Here is a 6,000-nt window from a genome sequence, read left to right on the forward strand (position 1 = left end):
TCTTGTCTTAAAAAGACAAAGATGAAATGTTTTTGAAGAAGGGATGTTCAAGGTTATCCACTGACCTCCCTATGTGTATGCACAAAATGAACATGCACATATATGTACACGTATACCAGCACACACATGAACACAGGCACAAACACACACACACATACATACACACACACACACACACACACATATGCACACACACACATACTTCTCTTCCTTCTATCTAGTTTTCTTTTTCTAAGAAGGAAATCCAACTTCCAACTCAGCCCCTGTTCATATTAGATTGATTTTTATTCAGTGAATAATGTAGAATTATGCACACACATCTGTAACACTCACTGAATAAATACATCTCTAGTAGGAACAAGGCCTGAGTTGGAAGCTAAGTTTCTTTCTTACAGAAAGCAGGCTAGATAGATGGACCAGAATTATACTTACTGGAGCTCTTGGCCAGAAAATCGGATTCAGTAAAATGGCAAGGGGCAGATGCTTGAAGATGTTGAAGTAGAAATTGGTATCAATCAAGCTGGTGATAGGAAGATAATGGATGGGCAGTCCAGAGATTCCCAATAGCCCTGAAAAGGCCTTGGCAAGTCTTGTAGCTTTCATTTCCAGTAGCCAGTGCCCACAACAAAGGAAAGGGCATTGGGCAGACACTTAAAATCAAAGCTATCCAAGTATAATGTCCAGTTCATCGACCTCTGTTGTGACTTGTTCAGAATCCACAGGCGGGATAGACTTAGCATTTCTGCTTAGGCCAAAGGAAGGACCAAAGCCTTAAGTAATGCATCCCAGGAGTCTTTGCTGGTGCTTTTCTCTTCACTTGCTTGAGGCCTTAGCTGCCTCTCAGGTAAGACACCTGGCTGATTTTTCTATCACTCTTTAATAGTTAATCCCCACCTTGTCGGTTAAAATATTTCAGCAACTCCCTCAGGCCAGATAAATCCAAGTAAGTTTAAATTAGATGCCTCAGCACCATCAGTCATCCAAAAAGCTTCCAGACAGAGCTAACACACCATCTCACTCATTATAGACAGAGGGTCTTGAATGAAACCCCTTAATGGGCCTTCTTCCTGACTCTGGGGCACAGTGCAATACATTTGTACTACACCTCAGTAGGAATTTCTTCATAGCCCTTAGGAAAGAGAATTTTGTATTAACATGAAGCTCAACATTTCTCAACACTGCAAAACTCTGCTTTTAGCAGAATGCTGTCAGCAATGCCGAAAATCTAATCCTGTTAACCCTGTGCTAAAACACATCCAAGGACTCTTGCCATCCTTCACAGCATGCTGCCCTACTTTCACTTGCTGGAGTGCAGAGGCTAGTACATTTTAGACAGACCCATTTTTTCCCACTCTTACCTACTCTACTTAATAACCCTAAACCCATTTTTATACTCCAGCCAAATGACTCACATGACCTTTGCATGGAAAACACCTTCTTGGCCTCCAGCTCCATTTACTCCAATTATACCTATCCTTTAAAATCCTTATCAAGCTATACCTTCTGTATTGTGCCTTTGTCTCTTTGAATATCGACATAGTATCTCAATCCTTCCTCATATTATCTTATGCTTCTATTGTGTAACTTTATACAAATTTCACCTCTGGAAGTCTTGTAGCTTAGTGTTGAGTGTGCTCAAGTTTGTAGCCTTGGTTACCTATAGACCAGAAAGCACATCACATTTTATTGGTTATGCCTCTCCACCCCATTTCTGCTTCCTCATTTTGCAGTCATCATCCCCTCTTTGGTCTTTTCCTACGTCATTGGTCTATCAGACATCAAACATTCTTCAGGGTGAGAAAAACAATGAGATTGTTAAACAAATGCCAGCCTTATCCTGAAGTTCAAAAGAACAAAGTTTGCTCTTAGCTGCTACAATTGGAGAATGTTCAGATAGACTTTGGTTAGGAATATCCCACCTCAACTAATTGCTATTAGTATTAGTAACTTGAATTTATTCAAAATGTGTGAGAAAATCAAGCAAGGCTCACAAGACACCCTGGATGATAAACAGAGGAACCCGGCTGACCCTGACAGATGCTAGGCAAGAAATGAAGATGAAGTGGCAGCAGGTCCTCAGGCTCTGGGTTAATATTAAGCATAAAGACCTGTTCAGCTAAGAAATTTGACAAAGGAAGAAGTAGATCTTGTCCATGAAGGGGAAGAAATATTAAAATAGTTTTGACGTGATCTCATTTGGGCTGTTTCACCAAAAACAAACAAACAAACAACAACAACAACAACAACAACAAAAATACCCCTCAATTTTTTGAGGGTTGATAGGTTTACTCAGTGGGTAATGGTGCTTACCACCAATCCTGTCAATGACCCTAGTTTGACTCCATGGACCATGATGGTAGAAGGAAAGAACTGATCTCTGCAAGCTGTTGTTTGTTTTCTGCACGTGTACTGTTACACACACACACACACACACACACACACACACACACACACATACACACACAGGGAGAGAGGGGGAGGGAGGAGTTGAGGAGGGAAGGAGAGAGATACAGAGTAAATGTGAACATTTTTTTAAGTTTTACCATGTTAATTGCAGATTTTCAACTGTATCTGCTTTTACTGCTTAATGATCATACTTTCCCTTCTTAAAGCCAATTTTTAAGATGCAGAATGCTTATCTCTTATCTCTTAACTCTGCCTTGACATTCTTGTCTAGGTTGTCACCAGACATTTTAGATGGTGCAGTCACATTAGTTCACGAACTGTGAAGCTGCTGTGTGATTTTCACAGAACCGCCACTGAAAGAGGGTTTGAAAGAGCTTATTTATCATCTATGGAAACACTTAAACAAAAAGCACATAGATACAAGAAATGTGACATAAGAAGAATTGGAGTGGCAAAGAAGGGGCTTATATATGTTAATATAATACTCACATATAATGTTTTCAAAAATTATAATTGAAAAACATAATTTGGAACCATTTGTACATAATAACTACCTAGAACTTCCATAGTTATCAATGAAATTTCTTCATCAGATCCTAATGAATGTGGATCCAGTAATATTTTTAATTCAGTCAAATCAACTGGCCATATATTTAAAAAAGAGAAAAATGTTTGTGGTTGTGAGCCTAGCATTTAACACTTAGCCATCTCTTAATCCAAAGACCACATGAAGCTCAAAAATGAGGGTGACCATTATGTGGATGCTTCAGTCCTTCTTAGAAAGGGGAACAAAAATATTCGTAGGAAGAGATATGGAGACAAAGTTAGGAGCAGAGACTGAAGGAAAGGCCATTCAGAGACTGCCCACCTGGGGCTTCAACCTTAAATTCCTTGGAAGTACTTAAAACTTCATGCGTAGATGGTTGCCTTCATAAGATAATTTCTTACTGGCAGAAAAAAAAAATGTTTCTGAAAAAAAGTGTTTGTCACATCAGCCTTACTTGGTACCCAGAAAGTGAAATTCTTTGGTGTTTGTCACACCAGCTTTCATTTGGTACCCACTCAAAGTGAAATTCTTTGCGTACACATAGTTCATAGACTGAGCAAGAGTTTTCTAACCTTCACACGCTCTTAGGATACAAGTTCGCCCCCTGCCCCCTGCTTTAATGCTTCCCCCACCTTTTATCATGGGATGAATGAACATCGTTTGCCACATGCTACTATGACCATAACATTGACCTTCACTACAGGTCAGGAACATGATGCCATGGGTCTTTGGTTTCCACCCTCTGAAAATTTAAGACAGGATGAAGTTTTTCTTTCTTTAGTTGTTTCTGTGAGATACGTTGCCATACCAATAAAAAAAAACCCTGAAAATGTAGGTGGAATCTAAGGAGAATTTTTTTAAACCAATTGAGCTCATGGAAGGAGAACTCAGTGTGTATACATGAAGGAGAAGAGTGAGTGAGAGCATGAGGAGGTGCTGGAGAGAAAGAGAGGGGGAGAGAAGGAAAGAAAGCAAGGAAGGAAAGAAAGAGAAGAATCATGTTTCCAAGTGTACAAATACTCTAGAAAATATAAACTTTTAAAAACATTTTCTCACATTAAGATGATATCTAAAGTAAATTAAAATGTATTGAGCATTTCTAGATAATTTTAAAGTAATTTAAAATGTGTCATGAGTTCATGGACATATTTGTGAAGTTGACACAATCATCTCTGCATATCGCACACATGTACATGCTCCTAAACATCATGGTACATAGCACAAATTTAAACATATTGTCACTTAAGAGTGACAATTTTCTTAACAGTTAAAAATAGTATTAAACAAACCAGGGCCCATTCACAAGACTTTTCAGAATAGGGCCAAAATCATTACCAGCTCACGAAGAGTCGGAGCACATCTAGGATTCTAATACTAGTGTAGAGTCAAGGGAAACTGAGTTGAATCAAATCAAGAAAGAAAGGGAAGCCCTCTAAACTAAACCAAGTGTTTGCAGATGGCTTCTTCTATCATTGAGTGTTGAGTAGTGCTGATGAAATGACTATGGAAGAATCAGATGTAGGAGGAAGAATGATCAAACATTATATGAGAACCTTAAGAGTTATTGACCAGTTGACATTGGGTTTTAGACTCAGGAGATCATTTTTTTTGGATCTTCTTTTTGTCACTAAAGTATAAATTAAATAGCTTAATCACATAGGTCAGAATAATCACTGATAGGAGATGCATATATGATTTTTGGCAAACTTGTGTTTGTGTATATGTTGATATTTAATCAGAATCATATATATGTAATATGTATACAAATATGTATGTATGTAATGTATATATATATATGGCCTATATTTTTCATAATTTTAAATCATGGAGTATTTAAGCTAACACATATATTGAGTTTTCAATTGCTGATTTTTTTATGTCTTTAGCACTTTTTTCTATGGTAAGATTATTTTGAGGTTAAAGTATAAAGAGAAGGCTATTTATATATCCTTGTCAAACAAAATAGTATCTTTCTCTCTGTCAGGAAATATTGTCCATCTTGACAAAATTTTAAAGTTTGAGAGATGAATACATGGATAGGTTGTAGGGAACAGGGACTTATGCCTGGCCAGCTTCATCTGTATCAACTCTGGTGATCAATTTGTTTATAAATGTCATAAATTGCTTTTATATCCTCTTTTCACTTTAGTAAGTATTGAGTATTTTATAATATGAAATATTAATAATTAAAAAATACAAGAACTACTTACATATTTCCACTATTTTTTACTATTATAAATAATCCCTTCATGAATAAAGGGAAGTTTATAAATTAAAATTCATTAGAAAACCATGTATAATTATAGAAATACTCAAGCATAATTGCCATGTATATATATATATATATATATATACATATATATATATGGTGTCTTAGAGAAGTCATATTTATCTCTGTATTTTCATATTCATTGTGATGTACAAGTAATTACTTGAGATATTTATATTTTATAAATCCCTGTACATGAGTTTGTGTCTATGTGGACTTACTTGTTTTTATGTGAACCCATAATTAAAATCAGATAATTTAAAGTTTAGATAGATTTGATTACTAAGATTTATCTTCCTAGAAATTGTTATGTAACAATTCCTTCCTCGTTGATGAGGCTCAAAAGATGAGATTAAACAAACTTCATGGCTGGAAAAGCTAAAACTTCCAAGATTTTTTAAGACCCCTCTTTAGGATTACAGAAGCAGAAAACGACTTCTTGTAGACACTGAACAGCACACCTGCACATAGCAGCTTGCAGGCAGAATTGTCAGCCTCCCTACAGGGTACACGGAGAGTTTCCTTTCTCCTTTGTAGTTCTGTGACTTGTCACCTGTGTTGGGGTGGGCAATTTGGCTAAACTATTGCCCTAAATCACCCCTGTTTCCATAAGTAACCCTTTACCCATTCTCATATTAGTAACCCCAATAACAACTCATAGGTTCACCAATTTGGATATTGGTATAACTGTTACATTGTTCTGTCATGGATTCCTATTTGGGGGGTGAGTAAACACTTCTATTGTGCATCTTCAGGAAGATTCTCTCACACAACAAAA

Source organism: Rattus norvegicus, chromosome 3 (genome assembly GCF_036323735.1).
Source record: "Rattus norvegicus strain BN/NHsdMcwi chromosome 3, GRCr8, whole genome shotgun sequence".
Lineage (NCBI taxonomy): Eukaryota > Metazoa > Chordata > Mammalia > Rodentia > Muridae > Rattus > Rattus norvegicus.